We start from the raw sequence: 23746 nt of genomic DNA on the forward strand, positions 1-23746 counted from the left end.
GTCTGAGACAGATTGAGATTTAAAGAAAAAGATTGAAAGGAAAAAGATGTGATGCAAACAGCAACCTCAAGGAAATTGCTATACAGTAATATCAGATAAAATAGATAAAGAAAGTGTTACTGGAGATAAAAAGAGATGTTTTGATAGTCATAAAAAGACTGATTCATCAGAAAGATTTAACAAGTATACAAATATATGCACCTTATAACAGCAAAATGCATGAAGTAAAAGCCAACACAAATGGACAGACAATTTAACAACTGTAGTTGAGACTTCAATATGCAACTTTCAATAATAGAACAATTAGGCAGAAGTTCAACGAGAAAATAGAAGACTTGAACAACACTATAAACCAACTAATCTTAATAGATTTCTAATAAAATATTTCATCCAACGACAGCACAATATACATTCTTATGAAGTACACCTGGAATATTCTCTAGGATAGAGAATATTCTAGGCCATAAAACAAACATCAATACACTTTAAAGGATATAAATAATACAAGCCTGTTGTCTTAACACACTGGAATAGAACTAGAAAGCAATAACACAAAGAAAATTTTGAAACTCTCAAATATGTGGCAATTAAACAGCACACTCATCTAAATAGCCAATGAGTCAAAATAGAAATTAGAAAATAGCTGGAAACAAATAAAAATGAAGACATAATATATCAAAACTTACGAGAAGCTTCTTAAGTAGTGTTTAAAGGGATATTTATACTTTAAGTGCCTATATCAAGAAGAAAGATCTAAAAACAATAATCCAATAACCTAAACTTTCTTTTCAGACCTAGGAGAAGAAGAGCAAAGTATACCTAATGAAAGAGGAGGAGAGGAAATAATAAAGATTAGAAAGGAACTTAATGAGACAGACTTGGAAAACAACAGAAGAAATACATGAAAACTTGGGTTTTTTTGAAAGACAAAAAATTGACAAATCTTTAAGCTATATTGATCAGGAAAAAAAGGGAGAAGACTCAAGTTACTAGGATCATAAACCAAACAATGAAAATTACTACCAATCTTACAGAAATAGAAAAGATTATAAAAGAATATCTCCAACAGTTGTATGCCAATAAATTAGATAATTTAGATGAAATGGACAAATATCTAGAAAGACACAAACTATCAAAAATGACTCAAGAAAAAAGAAACAATTTAAAAGGATTACTAATAATTAAATAGATTGAGTTAATAATAATAGTAGAAAAACTACCCACAAAGAAAAGGCCAGAAACCTATGGCCTCACTGGTGAATTCTAATAAACATATAGAGAAGAATTAATAACAGTCTTCCACAAATTCTTCCCCAAAAATAGAAGATGAGGGAATACTTCCCAACTAATTTTATGAGGCTAGTATTACTTTGATACCAAACTAGACAAAGTATTACAAAAGAATAAAACTATTAATACTACAGACGTTTATGAATATCTTTTATAAATATGGGTGCAAAAGTACTTAAAATACTGGCAAACAGAATAAAGTGACATATAAAAAGAATTACATACCTTGGTCATGTGGGATTTATCCCAACTATGCATGGTTGGATTGTAATCTGAAAATTAAATAATTTAATACCACATAAAAGTCTAATAAAAAGACGAAAGAAAACACATGATGAGAGTGATGATATTGGCAAGATGGCTGAATCAGATGTCCCTCATTGCATCCTCCTTCAACAACAACAATTTAGCAACCATTCATGGACAAAAATATCTTTGTGGGAGCTGTGGGATCCAGGTGGGAGATAGTGAAATCCTACTGCAGTCCAAGAATGAGGAGAACTATTTTGAGAAGAAAGGTCTGCACCCAGGCAGCTGAGTCACCAACTGTGCTCCTGACTATAGATGTGGAAACAATTCCATACCCCTGAGATGTCGGCTACAGCCCCATTTGGCTTTGGTTTTGTCATTATACGCTACGGGATCCGGGAGGAGTCTTGTGCACTTATACATTGGGTAATAGGCATGCAGACTTCAGTCCCAGCTGTAGACATTGAAGTGCCCCATGAACCGGCTCCAACCCCTCTCACCCATGGTTCAGGAGCCCTGGAAGAATACTAAATTAGATAATAATCCTCGGATGAGAGAATTGTGGAAGTACAGGTGTTTTATCAGAGAATTTCAGCACACAGTTGGAGCTAAATAATTTGAGAATAGATGTATTGGAGAAAATAAGAGGAATGGTTTGACTTTATCCACATTACACATCCTCCAAGGCAACACAGCTCAGTGCCAAGTGATTTCTTACATGGGGAAAAGTTAGAGCATGTGAGTGAATGCCAAGCTTCCCCAGCAGTGTAGGATGGTGACAAAGAGGCTTATTTTTCTCTCTCTTCATCCGGAATACTGAGTTGTGAGCTGCATGACTGGGGGTAGCAAGTGGCTGGAAGAACAATGCCCAGGACTTGGAACACAATATATCAAAGGGATACAGATCCTACTAACTGCATCACAGACTCCATATGGAGGTCCACTCACAAGCCATTGAGGATGCCCCATGTGCGGATCCCCTCAGCTAAACCCCAGACATTCCTAGCACTCTATATGCCTCACCTAAACATACTCCCACCTTGTAACTGACTCTGTTGGTGCACTCCTGATGGCAGCAAGAGCAAGCTTCTGTAGATGGCCAGAAATCACATGCAGAAAGCCAGTCTGAATCTGAGGGCCTTGAAGAGATCACCCTTGGGAAAGCAAAAAGGAGGATGTCAACTCATGGCTTGGCTCTGCAGAATCAAAAGTAGGCATGCAAGCTTAAGAATTGTTCCACAAGAAGTAGTGCAAGAAGTGGGGAACAGAAATATCCATACAAGGTCTAAGAAAGCCTCAGAATCCCTGGCAGGGCTGATGAAAGGTATTTCTCTTCCAAAGTTAGACAGCAAAGATTGGAGGAGGTGATTCCTACTTCAAATGTGCAGATAGAAATGCAAGATTTCAAGGAACGTAAAAAATCAAGGAAAGATGACACCACAAAGACACAATAATTTTTCAGTAACCAACCCCAAAGATAGAGATCCATGATTTAACCAAGAACAAATTCAAAACACCTGTTTTAAAGAAACTTGATGAGCTACAAGAAAACACAGAAAGACAATTTCACAAAATCATGGAATCAATATGCATACAAATAGGGGCCGGCCTGGTGGCACAGCAGTTAAGTTCACACGTTTCGCTTCTTGGAGGCCCAGGGTTCACTGGTTCGGATCCCAGGTGCAGACATGGCACTGCTCAGTGAGCCATGCTGTGGTAGGCATCCCACGTATAAAGTAGAGGAAGATAGGCATGGATGTTTTCTCAGGGCCAGTCTTCCTCAGCAAAAAGAAGAGCATTGGCAGTAGTTAGCTCAGGGCTAATCTTCCTCAAAAAAAAAAAAAATATATGTATATATATATATATATATATACACATACAAATAGAAGTTAAACAAAGAAATAGAAATTATTAAAAAGGAACAGAAATTCAGGAGCTGAAGAAAGAAATGAGTAAAACAAAAAATGCAATAGAGAGCATCAACAGCAGAATGGACCAAGCAGAAGAATGAACCTATGGCTTAGAAAATAGAACCTTTGAAATTATCCAGTCAGAAGAGAAGAAAGAATAAAATAAAGTGAAGTCCTATGTGACCTCTGGGAAACCATCAAAAGAAACAATTTGTGAATTATTAGAGTACCATAAGAAGAAGAGATTAGGAAGAGGACAGAAAGTTTAATGAATGAAATAATGACTGAGAACATCCCAAACCTGGAAACAGATTTGGACATCCAAGTTCATGAAGCTCATGGGTCCCCAAACAAATTCAACTTAAAGATATCTTCTACAATGACCATTATAATATGATTGTCAAAAAATCTAAAAGCAGTAAGAGAAAAGAAGCTTATAACTTACAAGAGAACCTCTATAGCCCTTAACGAGAGAGTCAGCCTGTCCTTTGAAGCTTTGAAGCCAGGCATTGACGCCTCCTCTTTAGCTATGAAAGTCTTAGACGACGTCTTCTTCTGAAAGAAAGATGTTTTGTATACATTGAAAATCTGTTGTTTAGTGTAGCAACCTTCATTATTTATCTTATCTAGATCTTCTGGATAACTTGCTGCAGCTTCTGCATCAATACTTGCTTCTTCACTTTGCAATTTTATGTTATAGAGATGGCTTCTTTCCTTAAACCTCATGAACCAACATCTGCTAGCTTCAAACTTTTCTTCTGCAGTGTCCTCACTTCTCTCAGCCTTCGTAAAATTAAAGAAAATTAGGGCCTTGCCCTGAATTAGGCTTTGGCTCAAGGGAATGATGTGGTTTATTTGAGTGTCTATCCAGACCACTAAAACTTTCTCCATATCAGCAGCAAGGCTGTTCCACTTTCTTATCATTCATGTGTTCACTAGAGTAGTGCTTGTAATTTCCTCCAAGAACTTTCCATTTGCACTAACAACTTAGATGTTTAATGCAAGAGGCCTAGCCTTCAGCCTATCTTGGCTTTCCACATGCCTTCCTTACTAAGCTTAATCATTTCTAGCTTTTGATTTAAAATGAGAGGCATGTGACTCTTCCTTTCACTTGAGCCCTTAGAGGCCATTGTAGGATTGTTAATTGGCCTAATTCAATATTGTTGTGTCTCAGGGAATAGGGAGGCCTGTGGAGAGGGAGAGAGACGGGAATTGCTGGCCATTGCAGCAGTCAGAACGCACATAACATTTATTAAGTTTACTAAGTTTGCCATCTTATATGGGCACAGTTTGTGGCACCCCAAAACAATTACAATAGTAATGTCAAAAGTCACTGATCACAGATCACTCTAACAAATATAACAATGAAAAAGTTTAAAATACTGTGATAATTACCAAAATGTGACACAGAGACATAAGGTGAGCAAATGCTGTTGAAAAATGGCACTGATAGACTTTCTGGATACAGGGTTGCCACAAACCTTTAATTTGTAAACAACACAATGTCTGCAAAGCACAAAGTGAAGCACAATAAAACAATATTTGCCTGTAATTCTTTCAATGAGGCATTGAATTCTGTTTCCTCATGTTGTGTGAAATAAGCAAAATCTGAAATGTGATAAAACATCTGCATGGCCAAATACTGTATTTTTCAAGAGCTGTCTCAAATTTGGTAGAAGAAACTGTTTTCTCTATTGCTTTTACATAGATTTTTATCTGTACCAATTAAATTAAATTATACCTATTTTTCTATTTTAAATTTATATATACACACCCTATATCTTCTAGAAATAGAGAAAACTCTTGTAGCAATTTTCCTACTGGATTGATTCACCCCTGTAACTCCTATAGAACAAAAAAAAATGCTTCGAATTAGGAGGTATCAGTGGATATTTATGACAAAGATAACCAAATTAGATAATGTTAATCCTTTTTCTCTAGTAATTTCTAGTAATATGAAGTAAGATATGGGAGGACTTCTATTGAATTACTTTATATGTCAAACAGTGCCATGAAGAGAACTGAACAATAAAATTGACACTGAATAAATATTTGTCAGCTTGATTTTCTCTAAAAATCTTGACTAGATTTGCAAAAAATGCCTATCATTCAATGAAAGATATACCCAAAATTATTACCATGCCAAAATTCTTAACAAGGCATTCAGTATCCTTTTAAATTCTAGCCTCATATTCTTTTATTTGGTTACACAAATAATTGGCTTAAGTCATGCTGAATTTGTCACTATTTTTTTCACATCCTTTGTGGCTTTATTTTCTTCTCCTCATCTCTGCTTTGTGAATGACTAGTCATCCTTCAAGTCGCAGTGATATAGGTATCATTTCCTCAATATCCCAGGAAGAATGATTGTTCAAAATGGCACTTTACTCCCATTTCTATTGTAATACTGATTACATTGTAGAGTACTTTACATATTTCCATCAGCCTTTACCACTTGAGTGAGAATCTTTGATAGTATCAGTGTCCTTTTACATACTTAGTTTCCAGTGTCTGACCCAGATGTGGATTCCCAATAAATATTTGTTTAAAATGAATTAATAATCTCCACTTGGGGCAGTCAATAAAACAAGAATAACAATAACTTCACAAGTATGTAATACCTTATTTTTGAAAATCATGTATATTTTGACATGCTTTATTTTATTCAAGCAACAGGGATGGAAGGTAGGTATTCACATCACATGAAGGGTAAGCATTTGTAGAAATTATTAAGAAGGTGATGCTTATTTTCTGCATTATGATGTCTCTACTTCATTATGCTTCTACTTGCCTGACACCTCTGCCAATTTCTCCCTGTGTCCATTTATCTTGCAAACTTCTTCATATGATGAAACTTCACATAATCTGCCAAGGCCAACCATATCAAAATATACTTGCTTTTTTTTTTTTTTTTTTCCATTTCTGGTCATTGTTTCTCAAATCTCCATTATCATCATCATGATCACCATCATCATCATTCGAGAGAAGATTTAAAAGACAAAACTTCTTCTAAACCCCTCTAAAGTAATACTTTAGCCTGATTTTGGAAACCCTATCTGGTATACATGAATCAGTTCTCCATTGGAGATCACTCACTTTACCTAACATAAGCCTATCCCTGCACATAGCACTAAGCCCTGGTTGCATAAATGAAATATAGTAGTTTAGCATAAGTTGGCATTTATAATATAAAACGAACAGAAATTTGTATAATTCATCCTTCTGTGGTTACAAGATTTAATGGCCTACTGACATTTCATATATTATATTCTTAGCACACATCTAGTTTACTAGTTGAAACTGTTAGAAATTACATAGTGAAACAAATATTTCTGTTTCCCTGTGATGAAAGTCTAAAACTCAATCTGAGTGGGTTTTTTTAGGCTTTTTACATCCTAAAGCATGTTTTTAAATAGTAATATGATTATTCATAAAATAATATTGAAGTAATTTGTAATTAAATATGGATGGAATAATTATTACATCAAGTGAACACACTAATATTTATCAAAACATTTGAATGCTTTTGTTTTTAATGATTCAAAGAATCATTCCAACTGTGATTATGAAATGTTAGAATAGCTTCATTTGCCAACAATAATACCTTGATCAGTGTGTAATTTTCTTACGTATAAAGGGAAAACAAATTTTGAAAAATTAAAACTTCCCACAGAAATAAAATCCATCATGCTAATTCTCCTTAGAAATACATCCCTTATCTTTTCGAAGACTATTATTAAATAAGGAATGTCTCAGTCATATATTACTTCATAACAATGTATTCTCAAACTTAGTGGCTTAAAGGAAAGACAATTTGTTTTTTCTTTCAATTTTCTGGGTTGACTGGAATCAGTTTGGCAGTTACATACCACATGTTCTCAGCTGGAGCTACATTCATCTATGAGTTGAGTTGGGTTTGGGATGCCCAAGATAGTTTCACTCACTTATCTGGCACCTCAACTAAGGTAGCTGGAATGTCTAGCAGCCAGTTAGCTTTCTTGTTTTCCTTGTGTTCTCTCAACATTCAGGAGTTTGACTTGAGCTTTATTACATGGTGGCTGGATATCAATGAGCAGAGAGTGGAAATTGAAAGATCTTTTATAGGGTCTGAGTTTGGAAATCTCAGATCATAATTTTCATCATCTTTTACTGGCCAAAGCCAGTCACAAGAGCATCACATACTTTACAGGAAAGCAAAGAGAACCCACCTCTTGAGGGAGAAGGGGCAGAAATGTAAAAGTATGGAAAGAATTGTTGGTGGCATTTTTGGAAACAATCTATTACAATACATCCTTTGGCCACAATAATCCCCATACCTTCCAGATATAGAATACATTAATTCCCATCCCCACCCCCTCCAAAGTCACTTCTCACTATGGCATCAGCTCAAAATCAGAGATCTCATTATGAGCTTTAGGTTAACAAGTGAATAAATCTCCTCAAACACAAAACAGAGAGTGCTTGTTTTGTAGCCATTGTTTTGGAAATCTATCAACTAAAAACAAGTTACCTCCCCCCAGTCGCCCAACATACCATAGTAACACAGGGCCAAAACAATCATAACATTTACTGTTATTTAAAAAGTGGGAGGAAACAAAGCATACTCGTACCCTTGTCTGTTAAAAGTTATGAAATTGTGCCAGGGACATATAATAAGTTTCCCCTTATTCAGTGACAGAAGATGTTCCTTGATTAAAGTCCAATTTTGCTTTTTTGGGAATACTTTCCCAACCCATTGTTCTAAGTGACTCTTGGCTTCACCCTTTAAGTCTTCCATACTTTTCCATAAAATACAGACTATGTTTGCAATTGAAACATTTCCTCAGCCTTCTTATTGCCAATAGAAATGTGGTAGCCTGGATCTTCTTTTCATTTTGAACTATCACTATAACTTTTAGTCCAGGCTGCTTTTGCAAATGTAATTATCTTAAAACGTTTGTGGGTTTTCTTTGGAACTTATTTGGAATCATCTCATGCCACATTCACAATTCTTTCTTAGATTTACCTCTCTCTAGAGTGAGAGTGTTAGACTGATGTAAGACAACATTTAAACAAATTTTTAATAGTCATTTTATCTAGTGGAGGGAATCTTCTAGGAACAAGCTTAAATATTGCTGAGATCTTTACAAAGATTTTTACAGCTATAACTTGATTTTACCTTGATCCTTAGGCTATGCTTTACTGACTTCCCTATGGTCTGTGCCATTTGGCATGTTCTTTTAAAATCTTTTGCCAGCTGGAGTGATTGTTCTGGGTCTAAATTACGCTTGAAAATAAAATTTCTCCTTATTTAACTTACCTTTCTCTTGCAATGTATTATTATACTCTATCAAACATTCTGGCCAGAAATCTCATCAGCCAGATCCACAAATTTATTAGGTACATTTTTTTTCTTCCATATTATCTCAGGTGACAGTGTTAGTGAACTTTTTGACAATATATGAGTTGCTTCTTTTCCATCTTTCAAAAATACCAATTTATTTCCTCACTGTTCTTCTAGTCTCTCCTAACAATCTCCTCATCACTTTTCTAGCCTCCAACCCACATTTCATCTCAAAGCCAGTGCACATGTTTTAGCTTTTTGTTAGAACTGCATTCTACCTTTAGATACTAATTTCTGTACCTGGTATCTATTGCAGCACAACAAAACATTCAAAACATAATGGTTTAAATATGTATGGTGATGGATAAAAACTAGACTATTGGGGGTTAACACGATGCAGTCTATACAGAAACTGATATATAATAATGTACATCTGAAATTTAAACAATGTTATATGCCAATATGACCAAAATAAAATAATTTGAGAAAAAAAATAAAATATAAAAATGAAATGGATATTATTTCTAATGATTCTGTGAGGTGTGTTGGCTTTGTTGCGCACTTCCTCAACAAGATGTGTGTGTATATCTCTCTTGAGGTTGCATTGATCCAAGAGTTTAACTGAGGCTGAAACATTTAAGATGACTTCACTCAAAGTTTTGGCAACTTACCTGGGATGGCAGGAACAGCTGAAGGCTGGATAGGCCTCTCTCTCCTCATATGTTTCCTCCAGTAAGTTATCCAGACTTCTTTATATGGTGACTGTTGTCCAAGAGAGCAAATGCAAAAGTGCATTGTCTCTTAAAGCCTAGGCCCAGACATAGCAAAGAATCAATCTTATCTTATCCTATTGTACACAGTAAGTCACAAAACCATCCCAGATAAATGTGGAAGGGACATAGACTACCTTTCATGAGAGAAGTGGCATACACTTAGAGGAATGAGAAAAATTATTGAATGCCACCTTTGCATGTGACCCACCAGAGGTAGTGTGTTATTCTACATAACACAAAAGAACAATTGATGGCTTAGAATTTTGATACTGTAATGAGGACTACATTCCAGACATCTTGAATATGTTTAGCTGTAAAATCTAACTCCAATTCACTAGAACTCTCAAATAATCAGTGTTAGTGACATCCCAACCTATTTGGAAGAGACTAATAACAAATAACATTTTAATTCAAGAAAAATACAATCCATAGGCAACTTTCAAGAGTTACTCCAGATTTAGTATACAGATTATTTAGTTCTCCTACAAATCCTCCACCAGATTTGCTGGTTTTGGGGAGAAAGAGATTTTCCTCTACACTCCTAGGTTCTTCTGGGTGGTCTAAGAATTACGTTGACATGAATGGGTAGTAACATCTAAACTCATGTACACTATGAACAGCTATGCTGAAGGATGACCCTGAAGCATTGTAGGATTTTCAAAGAGGTATCCCATTAAGTTAATTTTAATATAGAAGAGGCAAACAAAGTAGACACAGACATTTTAGAAAACTTTTAAATTTCAAAAGGTGAAACAATGGACTTTTTGCTTAATTGTCACATAAGTAGAGTGTTTAAACAATAAGACTGCTTATTTCTCAGGCATTCTTGTTAATCAAAGTTTTAATATATTTTGTGAGCTCTAAATTTAACATTTGCTCTATTCAAAGTCGTTATGTATTCTGAAATCTTAAATATGAGTTAGAGATACAATAAACTAAAGGATTTCAAAAGCGTATTTTTAAAGCTTAGAAGGATAAGTTAGATACAATCATAATTGAATCCAATTGAAGGAAAATTAAATTGATCAGAGTAGAGGAACAATTCTCATATGCTAAAAAGAAGCCTTTATTCGAGGTAGAATACTAAAATGGGAAAGATTTCTATTCACAAACCTTGAAATAAGCAATATTTCCTCATCAAGTTTTAACTAATTTACAATAGCTTCTATTTTTCTCTTGATAGTTATTCAAAGATTTAAAAAACATTTAAAAAGTAACATGGATTTTTCCATTTAACTTTCAGAGTTTTTAAAAAGTTAATCTCTTATTCTTCTAACTCTTTATCCTGATATTTAAACACTCATAGAAGAAATGGGTAAATCAGGGGTTTATATCTTTGTTTTAGAACAACAAAAAGTAAGAGTTAAAGCAAGGAAACATATATTGTATCACATAAAGAATGTTTTCACATTTGACATTCCAATTAAAAATTATAGTTGTTACAATACTGTGGGTTAAAGAGTAAGTAGGAAACAAAAAGAATATAAAAAGAAATAATAAGTGAATGCGCAGATACAGTTAGTATGTGTCATGACTTAAGATTTTGTGTTCTGAAATTTAAATGGCATGTCAGCTATTTGTAACTTGGAATGTTTCTCCCATAGAACCATTGCTGTAATTGAAGACAATTTCCTCAGTTAACGCAATATTTAAAACAAATCCTCCACCAGATTTGCTGGTTTTAGGGAGAAAGAGATTTTCCTCTACCTTTCTAGGTTCTTCCTGGTGGTCTAAGAATTACACTGACATATGACAGAAAAACAGGAGAAAATAAAACAAATTAAAAAAAAAAACAGGTATACATGGGAGAAGCCCAGGAAAATTGAGTAACTCACCAAAATGACCAACGTTACCACTTTAAATAGCATCTTCAGCTAAAGACAAAAGAGTATGTTATAGGTAGTTGTTTGGGACTTCAAAGCGGAAGAAGGCAATTCACATGAGATGGGAAAGTAAATGTTTGGTAAACAAATGTTTGCCATGCCATGCAGAGACAATGGTAGATGGAGAGGACTTTGGTCAAATGGGCCTTACTAGGTAACTTCCTGTCTAACACAACTAGTTCATATTTTACTCTAGCTGCCTATGGTGATAGTTCCTTCCTAAAATAGGCTTTCTATCTTAAATTCTTTTAGGCAGTTAGGGGGATGGTGACAGTTTCTTCCTGAGTCTTTTGTTCTTCAAAATAATCAGCCCAAAACAATCTTCAAGCCAAGGAGACACATTTTGGGGTGGCAAATTTTGCTCCCCTACACTGTCCTGCTTCTAAACTTCAAGGACATTTTCACTTTATTCATGATATTAGGATCAGATTAGAAATGTCATTATTCTGATTTCTAATATTAAAATTGAGAAAGACATCTGTGTCTTACTTCTTTTCAGAAGTCACTCCATACAATATATCCTAACCTCTCATATTTTCCATCTCTATATTTGTGTGTTCTACTTTTTATTAAATATCTTCAAATCTGTCTTTCAGTCCATTATTTTTTCTTCTGCTTTGTCTAACCTATTATTTAATCCATTCATTATATTTTAATGTTTTATATATAGTCATTTATATATATTTATATATATTCATTTATAGAAATACATTTATTTTTACATATACACATAAATATTTGTTTATTTACAACAGTTATATTTGTTCTTTTTTTGGTCATATCCAACTGTTGCTTTTATAAAAGTCCTAGTTGGGGAACTAGTCAGCAGAAGACTTGTAGAGGTGATGGAGATGTTTTATATTTTTATTGTGGTGATAGTTACAGTGGTTAAACATAGAATTGGACACTTAAAATCAATGGATTTTATTGTATATAAATCATTCCTCAATAAAGCAGAATCTAAATTATAACTAGAATTAATTTCACCATTTTAAGTTTTATTTTGTACTGATTATATCTAACATTAATAGTCATTATTGACTGAATAACAAGCTAATAATTGTTATTTCTTTGGTACTACTAAGAAAGTTGTGAATATTTTCTATCAGATAATCCAAGATTGTTCTCTTATAATGTTAAGCCAATTATTCTGTATACTTGTCATTATTTTCTGTAGCATATTTCACTTATCCTTACCATTGGTGAAATAATATTCAAATAGTTGATTTAAAGCAAGGTCAAAATGCTTCCTTGATTTGGCTGATACTTTCAACCATTCAAGCACTTTTCAGATCCTTCTTCTATGTTTCTAAAATACATATGGATTCCCTCCAGTTCCACTATATTGAATGAGGGGTAGTTAAATAATGACAGGGAACTAGAGTATACTTTCTGTACTGAAGAATATAACAACTGTGATTAAAACAGGAAACATCAGAATATGGTGAGTTTCCTGTCATTAGAGGACTCAAGCACAGACTGGTTGAATAACAATGCAAAGGAAATCCATCAAGTAAAACTTAATGGTATTGTAGGAGAAGCAAATTTTTACCTTTACACCTTTAGAGTCTTTTTGGCTTGGCCTGAGAATTAAATTGATGTAAGACAGATTGACAGGAGAAAAGCACACAAGTTTATTTAATACAAATTCTACATGATATGAGAGCCTTCATAAGGAATGATGACCCAAATTACATGAAGACCCAAAGACCATTTCTTTGGTGAAATCTGCTTACTTTTATATTAGGTTGAACAAAGAGAGGTGATTGTGTAAAAATCACTAGTGGAAGCTAAAGGAAGATAAGAATTATTTTAATAGGGTCTGTTTGTAACGATTTTTCTCAGTCTCAACTTCTTGTCCTTGATTATAGCAATGTTAGTTTCTGTTTGATATAGGGAGGACATATTTTTAATGGGAATGTCACCCCCTGTTTTAAGAAAAAGAAGGAAAGTCAGAGTTTTTCTTTTATTTTTTTTTATATTTGCTCCTTGTGAAGTGCCTTTAACTCAAAATAGTCAATACACCAGCATATTTTGGGGTGGCATGTTCTGAACTCCTTCAGTATTTAGATCCTTGTTTCAAACATTGAGATTCTTTTAATAAAGTTGTCCTAGATTTGGACAATCTGCAAATTTGATTAGCATGCTATAGAATTGGATTTGAATCATCAATAAAATATAAAATAGACTAAAGTAGCCATTTGTCTCACCAATCACTTCCTTTATCAAGGCTTAAATCAATATATTAATCATTAATCATTACTGTTTGGAAAAATGTAGCTATTACTTCATCTGTCAATGTGATAGCCCATGTTATTATTAATGGTCCTAATGACTACTATTCTCATAAAAATTATATGTTCCATAATCCAGTCTGGAAATATGGCTGGATATTTATCACAAACTGTATTTAGCCATAGTTAAGGGTGAAAGCTCTGGATCAGAGAGATATGTGCTTGAATCCTGTTTGTCATTTATAAGCTCTATGATGTAGGGCAAGGTACTTAACTTATCTGAATTTTTCACTTGAAAAAGCTGGAACCTATATCTATCTCTGCTAATGTGTATAAATTTCTTATCCACAGTTAGTGTTTTTTGGTTAAAAGCAAAGGGGAGCCTTGCTATTACATTCTCAGCAATTTATAATTGCCAAAACTACCTCATTTCTTAAATTAAAAATTCAACTTCTTTTTCTGATCTCATTTTTCATAGAATAACTGTCCTCCATTGACTCTTCGAATATTGTCAGCAGTATTTCTCTCTGTATTCTGAGATATCACTGTCATTGCACAAATATGTGTAATCAAGGAGACTTGAATTCATTTGGAACACAATTTCTCACTTAGAGTTTCTTATATAACTCATCTCCTATTCTAATTTTTTACTCAATGTCTATTCCGTCTTCACCGTATTGAAGTTGATCCTCCTTGATAGAGAAAGTGAAAGTAAAATAAGAAGTCAGTAAACTTGCTTCATTTTTGTTTTTAGTCACCAAAAAATGTGTCCCAAACAGTGGATTTATATTTTTTCTGTTATTTTTGGATATACTGGTTCCTTAATATGTTTTGTTTTACTACCAAAAACCAAAACATTGCTTTATGTTTTCCTTGGCACAAGTACATCACTAGTAGCACTATTTTACTTATGAACCATACTATGTGTCTTTTTCGATGTTTTCAAGATAGGGAGCAGGAAGTTAAATCTTGGTTGGTACATGGAAGGTACTTGCAGTAGTCAAGCAATATATGAAATCAACGTTAAATGTTAAAGATGAATAAGACATTTTCTCAAGTGGAATAGCTTTAAAGGAAATCAGAATATGTCTCCCCAAATTATTCCTTTTTGTCATAAAAATTATTTTGAGCTGGAGATAATTAAGAAGCAGTAAATGCAGAAAAAACTCCTCCTTTTCTGACTAGAGGCAGGAAATAAATTCTCCTTTCACTGGAGACAGACTCTTAGCCCAGAGATGGCACCAAATGAATCCACAAACACCTTTTTGAACTCACACTTTCTAGTTAATTCTTCATGAATTTCTACTCCTGGTCCAAATCACAGAGGCTGAAAGTTGAGGAAAGCACATAAATTTTTATTATATTATTGTCACAAAAGTTGAAAACAGGCGTAGAAGCCCCTTTGTCCTTTGAGAAAGCTTTAATCACAGCAAACACTGTATGGTCAAATAATTTGAATATTTAAATGAAAAGTGCCTGGTACATTAGTAATATAAATCATTATCATAAAGAGGAAGGGAAAAAATTTAAGCATCTATTTTATAGCCTGAAACAGAAGGTGGGTTATGTTGCAGGCATGCCAAATAATTCTGAAATCCAGTTATAAGACAATGTCGCTTGATGACAGCTTTCAGCAGATGGATAACAGCATATGTTCACTATTGAGTCTGATTAATTGAATGACCAGGGATTAGCCTTCTTAAAACTTAAAAAAAGAAAGAAGGAAAGAGATCTGTGAAGCCACATCCTGCCAAATTTAAGGCTTGCAAACTTTCTTTGAACATTATTAATTGTATGCAAATCATGCTTCAAGGAAAAAATAACCATTATGGTTAGTTGCAAACAGTTCAGTAACTATTTAAGTTCATTTTTTTGGCAGATAGAAGTTTTTATTCTTTTTAATTTACAAAGTGCGTTTATTATTTTTCTAATCCATAAAGGTGCCAAAGGATGTTATATCAAGAACCAACAAAATGGACATAATTATTATTGAACTCTCAGAGGTATTATACAGCTAACCATTAGAGTCAGCATTACACTTTCTTGTAAAGGAGAGCATCACTACTCTCCTTCCCATCCCCAGATTTACATCAGTGTCATATGATTATATATAACCTTGTTAATGGATAAAGAAAACCCTGATAACAGTGGCTAAGAGAAGTAACTGGTAGACTTGGATAGAACCATAGCTGCCCAGGGAAATTGTTCTGCTGACCAAGAAAATCATCATATTTCCAAATTTTTCTTTAAATATGCAGAGTGAAAAATCATTAATCAGAAGGAAAGTTATTTGGACTTATTTTCAAAACCTAAATAAATGTCATTGCTTATGTAATGCTATCTCTGCCTAGTTATAAGCAAAAATACTGGAAATATCACATGTATTTTGAAGTTGTACAATCATAATATTGTATATACATGTTATACACTTACTTTTTTACGTTTTTGACACGTCACACAATATTTTCTACACACATATTAGACATTTACACAATAACTCATAATAGTCATTAAATTTACTGCTAAAGGCTGTAGTAGCCGGAGACAACAATACCACTATATCTGCTTTTATGCTATTATCATACAAAGCACAGCATCAAAAACTTCACTAGCAGTATCTTCATTAAAGGATACAAAATACATAATTGTTTGGTATGTCAGAGTAAACACACATACTGCTATGGAAATTGTTTCCTTTTATTGCTGTATGTGTCTTTAGATATCAATCAAGAGAAGTTTACAAACTCATTATTAACAATAGTCACAGAATTGATGATATAAGTTTATTCAAAGACAGATTTGGAATATATCAAATGTAACCCGGGCAGTTTGAAAATAAAGAATAAAGCACTGTGCTCTGTTTTCTACCTCTCCTCCATAAAATACCCAAATGTACACATAGCTCGTCAATATGGTAGACAACTATTTAACAAGCACCAGTTGTAGGCTAAACACTTTATGAGATAACTTTACTAGATACTTAGCATGATAGTTAGACTCAAATAGGAGATTTTCAACTTAGCAACCAAACTCTTATTTTTCAGTTTCTCCTCACATGCATCTATTTAGCACACACTCATGTCATGGAATAAAAGTCAATTGCACAAATACAATTGACAGTAATAAAGTAGTATAATTAGTTTTAGCACTTCAGGACAATGGGTATTTTTATTGACCACAGCATATGTGATACAGAAATACACTTGCTTGTACAATTTTGCATGGGTGGACATGCAAATTTTTGAATAATAAAAACTCATGCATAACATCAAATTTCTATTGACAAAAATAAAGAATACGCAGAGATATCAGGGAAAGCTTTTGTGTTCTTAAATCTGCACAAAACTAAGCCAATGTGTAAACATTTGAGTATGAGAATTTTTATGAAGGCCTTTCAATAAATATATATTAAAAAGAAATTCAAATTAAACTTTGCCGAATTACCTGAAGGTTTTCTAAAGAACAAAGGTTAAAATCCAGAGCCCTTGAAGAAGACAGGCTAGAGTGACCTATGCACTCTAAGGCAAAATATTCCCTCTCAGGTCACAACTTGATAGCCTAAATAATGTAAACTTCATATTCTATTATGTCATCTCTAAAATGGTCTCATGGAAGTTACAAATAGACATAATACACCATCTATCATCGTAACTGCTGTGATTGCTGAAAGTGAGGTCAAAAATTACAAAGTAAGGAATATAGATGTTTTGATGTTGGTAGAATGGTAAGGGATGAATAATCAAAGAAAGGAGTGGTGGAGACATGACTGTGAATAGCCATCCTGCTGTATCACTATGATGATTAACCTGTGATTGTATATATATATATGATATGCTTTAAGAACAGATACTATTATAATAGAGAAAAGTTAGCTCATTTGATAAGAGAATGTGGCCAAAAACAAAAGTCATGAATTTGATTCTCCACCTGGCCCTTTGATTATAAGGGTGAGAGAATATGTCTTGAGCAGCAGTAATCTGATCTTACCACATCACAAAAATTCAAAATTTACTTCAATATAGTGAGATTAGTTGAGTACCTATTAGGTTTAGGACGTGGTATTAGATGATAATATTATTGAAGTAAAAATAGATAATTTCAATAAATCTGATAGATGATTTCAAAAGACATATATAGAATGACAAATTTGAATATAAGAGAAATATCTAACCCCAATGTTGTGGGTTCAGGGAAGAGAGATACAGAATATGATACTTTATGTTTATTTATGAAGTAGGTTTATTAGCTGAGGTGTAAACATGGAGGATGAATTTTTATTAGTGTCATTTTAGTATGTGAAGATAGTGGATGTAGGAGGTAGGAGTTTTATATGTGTAAAATGGTTTAGATGGAGGGGCTGGCCCCGTGGCCGAGTGATTAAATTTGCGTACTCCACAGCAGGCGGCCCAGTGTTTCATTGGTTCAAATCCTGGGCGTGGACTTGGCACTGCTCGTCAAACCACACTGAGGCAGCGTTCCACATGCCACAACTAGAAGGACCCACAATGAAGAATATACAACTATGTACCGGGGGGCTTCGGGGAGAAAAAGGAAAAATAAATGAATAAATAAATAAATCTAAAAAAAATGGTTTAGAGACTGTTATAAGTTGGCACCATCACAAATTTTACATTATAAATATTTGTGCATGATTCTTGATTACGGCCGTAGGGAAATTTAAGAAATTGGTTGAATTATTTAAGCCGCTTATAAAATAAACTTGAATTTTAAATCTGTCTGTAATTTCACAAATGTCTATCCATGAGTTTCTGATAATTGTTTTACTTAGAGTAGGGGGCAAATAAATGAGAGAAAAAATATTTTTTTCTTTGTTTTAGGCTTGATGATCATAATTCTAGTGATATGGCTCTAAAATAAAGTGTGAAGTGTCACCATGGCCTTGATGCAAATAAAAAGATTGAGTTGTTAAAACTGTGTACATTAAGATAGTTCTCTTTATGAATCTGCCAGTAGTGTATATATACATTGTAAACCTAGAAAACATTTAACTAAGTAACCCCCAAATCAATCTACAATAGAATTATCCCAGAGTAATATTATTCAGAAGTTGCCCACATTTGTTAAATGATATGCTTTTTAAAAATATTCCATTTGACCAGATACTTACATGAACATTGAAGTGTTTGTCTTCTCTAAAAAAGGAGTAAGTCAGTTGAAAAAATAATTATATGGACTTATTATGTGCCACACCATGTTATAGATGTTTTGGGTACATAAAGGTACTAGAAAGATATAACACCTATCCTAAAGTGTCTTGCATCTTAATAAGCAGAGACCATAATAAATACAAAAAAAACTCAAATGAATTGGATAGTATCAAGTACTGATAAGTTTTATGGTGCCAATAAAACAGAGCAGTGCAATAGAATGTATTGAGTGGTTGTGTAAACTTCTCTGAATGATTCAAACTTTGAATTGAGACAGAAATTTCGAGGAGAAGCATATATGAAAAAAACCTGAGGAAATGGTGCTACAAGCAGAAGAAATAGCAAGAACAAGGTCCATGAGACAGAAATGAGCTAGAACGATTGAGTAACAAAAAAATACCAGTATCCTAAAGTTTACCTAGATGTTAAGTTGGTGATATCCATCAGACGTCAATGTAGAGATGTCCATTAGGCAGCTGTATATACAGAGATGAAGACTCTGAGTATGACCAAAGGGATAGGATGAAATGGAGGTTTTGGCCTTATATAGAAGAAACACTTCTTCCATCATAAAGGGAAAGAAGGGAGAATGCCTGGGTATAGGTGTTGGTAGGTTGGCAGGATTCAAGTCAATTAAATGAAATAGTTCTCTGATTGCATCTTATCTTCATAAATCGTACACTCAACTTATTAGGCGATTTTAGGAAACAGGCTGTATAGTCATCTTAGGGGAAAATTGATAAATCAAGGAAATATGAATTGGCTGTCAATATCCTATGCCAATGGATAACTTTTTATTATAACTTTAATGAGAGTTTATTTAGAACAATAATATAATTTTCTTTAATATTCACCTTCATGTTAAGTGAAAGAATAAGTTGTATTAGGAATAATTCAATTATATTAAAAAACCCAAAAATTAAGAAATGTATACTTGTAAACCAATATAGCAAGTGATGTTGCATTAACCCAAACTTCTTACTGTTAATTAATAGAAACTAATGTGTAGTGTTTTGATTACTATAGTTGTAACACAGCTTGAAATCAGAAAGTGTGATGCCTCCAGCTCTGTATTTCTATCTTAGAATTGCTTTGTCTATTTGGGGTCTTCTGTGGTTCCGTATGAATTATAGGATTATTTTTTCTATTTCTGTGAAAAATGCCATTGGAACCTTGATAGAGATTGCACTGAATCTACTGATTACATTGGACAATATGGACATTTTAACAACATTAATTCTTCTAATCTATGAACACAGGATATCTTTTCATTTATCTGTGTCATGTCTTCTCCAATTGTTTTCATCAATGTCTTATAGTTTTCAGTGTACAGATCTTTCACCTATTTGGTTACATTTATTCCTAAGAATTTTATTGTTTTTGATGCTATTATAAATGATATTTTCTTAATTTCTTTTTTGGATAGTACATTGTCAGGGTATAGAAATTAAAATGAGTTTTGTATGTTGATTTTGCATTCTGAAACTTTAGTGAAATCATTTATTATTCCTAATGGTTTTTGGTAGAGTTTTCCAGATTTTCTCTATATAAGATTATATCATCTGCAAACAGAAACACTTTAGTTCTCCCTTCCTGATTTGGATTCCCTTTATTTCTTTTTCTTGTCCAATTACTCTAGCTAGGATTTCCAGAACTATGTTGAATAGCAGTGATGAGAATGAGTACCTTTGTCTTGTTCCTGATCTTAGAGAAAAAGCTTTCAACCTTTTGCCATTGAGTAAGATGTCAGTTGTGGGCTTGTCATATATGGCCTTTATTAGGTAGAAGTATTTTATATCCAATTTTTTGAGAGTTTTTATCATCTAAGGGTGTTGAATTTTGTCAAATTCTTTTTCTGCGTGTGTTGAGATGATGATATTATTTTGATCTTTCATTCTCTTAATGTGGTGTATCACACATTGACTTGTGCATATTAAACCAACATTGCATCCCAGGGACAAATCCCACTGGGCCATGGCATATAAGCCTGTTAATAAGCTCTTGAATTTGGTTTGCTAATATTCTGTTGAGAATTTTTAATTTATATTCATCAGGGATATTGGCCTGTAGTTTTCTTTTCTTGTACTGTCCTTATCTGGTTTTGGTATCAGGATAATGCTGGCTTCATAAAATGAGTCTGGGTGTATTCCCTCATCCTCTAAATTTTTGGAAGAGTTTGAGAAGGATTGTAGTTAATTCTATAAATGTGTGGTAGAATGTATCAGTGAAACCCTGCAGTCCTCTTCTTTTCTTTGTTGAAAGCTTTTTGATTATTGATTCGATCTCATTACTCATTATTGGTCTGTTCAGATTATCTACTCCTTGATTCAGCCTCAGTAGGTTATATGTTTGTAGAAATTTATCCATTTTTTTCTATGTTGTTCAATTTGTTCACATATAGTTATTCAGAGTAGTCTCTTATAATTCTCTGTATTTCTATGATGTCAGTTGTAATGTAGACCAATGGAACAAAATTGAGAGCCCAGAAATACCACCCAGTCTACTCAATGAGAAAAGATAGCCTCTTCAATAAATGGGGCTGGACAAACTGAATATTCACATGCAAAGCAATAAAATTAGACCCTTACCTTATATCACTCACAAAAATTAATTCAAATTGGACTAAAGACTAAAACATAAGACCTGAAACCATAAAACTTCTAAAAAAAATATAAAGAAGAAGCTCCTTGACATGGATCTTGGCAACGATTTTGTGGATATGACTCCCAAAGCACAAGCACCAAGAGCAAAAATAATGAAGTGGGACTACATTAAACTAAAAAGCTCCTACACAGCAAAAAAAAAACAACAAAATGAAAAGCCAGTCTATGGAATGGGATAAAATATTTGTAAAACATATATCTGATAAGAGATTAATATCCAAAATATATACAGGACTCATACAACTCAATAGCAGAAAACCAAATAATCCAATTAAAAAATGGGCAGAAGACCTGAATAGACATTTTTCTAAAGAATATATTCAAATTGCCACCAGGCACATGAAAATATGCTCAACATCACTAATCATCAGGGAAGCAGATAAAAACCACAGTGAAATATCACCTCACACCTGCTAGAATGGCTATTATCAAAGAGAAAAGATAAAACAAGTGCTAGCGAGGATATGGGTAAAATGGAACCTTGTACACTGTTTACGGAAACGTAAATTGATACAGCAACTGTGGAAAACAGTACAGAGATTCCTCAAAGAATTACAAGTAGAACTACCATAGGATCCTGCAATTCCAATTCTGGGTATATGTCTGAAGGAAATGAAATCACTATCCTGAAGAAACATCTGCATCCTTGTGTTTACTGCAGTATTATTTACGATAGCCAAGGCATGAAAACAAACCAAGTGTCCATTGATGTATGACGGATACAGCAAATGTGATAAGTATATATCTGGGTGTGTAATGTACAGCATTGTAACTATAGTTAACAATACTATATTGTATATTTGAAAATTGCTAAGAGAGTAGATTATAAAAAAGCTCTCACCACAAAAAATAATTTGTAAGTATGTGAAGAGATGGAAGTATTAACTAAACTTTTTGTGGTAACCATTTTGCAACATATACATATATAAAATTACTATGTCATACATCTTAAACTTACTCAATGTTCAATGTCAATTACATCACAATGAAATTGGGAAAAAAGGAAATTAATGTGTAGGTGTCCATAAATATGACATTAAGATGTTTCTAATGGATCAGAGCATTAGAACTTCTTCTTCTATCTTTCTGCTTGACAACCTAAACACATTCCCATTTCTCAATCTATGTCCCTTTTTTCCCCCTCCCTTTTGATATAACCATTCTGGAGCTCTTAGCTCAGGGTCTTCAACATGTAAACAACGAGGCATTCTTGGTGCTGGGTTTTTTGGAGATATATATATATATATATATATATATATATATATATACTTATACATAATGTAAAAAACTACAACAAACAAAAACTTGCATGTTCCTCGCCAGTCAAATCATACATAATATCTTTTCTGATCACGTTTTCTCACCAGATAAAGATCAATATCACCACTGTTATCATAATCACACACCAGGTAAATTAAACATTTACTCACATTCACAGAATGAAAAGGTTTGCAAAGGACTGCATGGAGCAGTACAATAGCATAGACTGTTTTCACAATAAAAGTGAATATGCCAGATGGTGAAAGAAAATGAGTTCTTAATCCATCTCAGCCCACATGTCTTTCCAAGTATTATACAATCCATCCAAAACTATCTGGCTAAATATTATGCCCAATAGCTCAAAAGATGATACAATTTCTATCTTAAACTCTTGGTGGATTAATGTTCAAAAGCTCCTTATTTGGACTCTATTATCCACTAATCTTTATAAGCCTTACACATGCATGAGAATGAATTTCAACTGTGTATTTTATTGCCCTGGTGAGAATGAAAGAGAAAAGTAAAAAGGGCTAATTTAGCCTACTTTACTTAAAATACTGCCTTTAGAAAAGATAAAGAGTAATTGAAAAATGATAGCTTTGAATAGCTTCACTAAATTCAGAGAATATTTCCAATGGAAAAGGGTTGTAGTGTCAATATTATACTGAATAGATTAGCCATCTGGGGTGAAAAGCAGAAGAGTGTATTACTTATAGCTCAGAGATGCATTAATTGATAGTGGACCTTTACAATGATAAATACCCGTGAGTTTGTGTCACTACTGTAACCAGTCTGAGGGTCAGTAAAGTAGACACAGTTATACTACTTCAACAACTACATCTCCATGGGTTAGCACAGTGAAGGCTTATTACTCACTTATGAAAGTCAGCTATAGATCCATGCACTTCTATCAGGCATTTGTTCTCTAACTAGGGATTTATTAATTCAGGCTGTTGAGAGCCTTTAGCAGTCTATAGTTGCACTATATGAAAT

Source organism: Equus asinus, chromosome X (assembly GCF_041296235.1).
Source record: "Equus asinus isolate D_3611 breed Donkey chromosome X, EquAss-T2T_v2, whole genome shotgun sequence".
In the NCBI taxonomy this organism is placed as follows: Eukaryota; Metazoa; Chordata; class Mammalia; order Perissodactyla; family Equidae; genus Equus; species Equus asinus.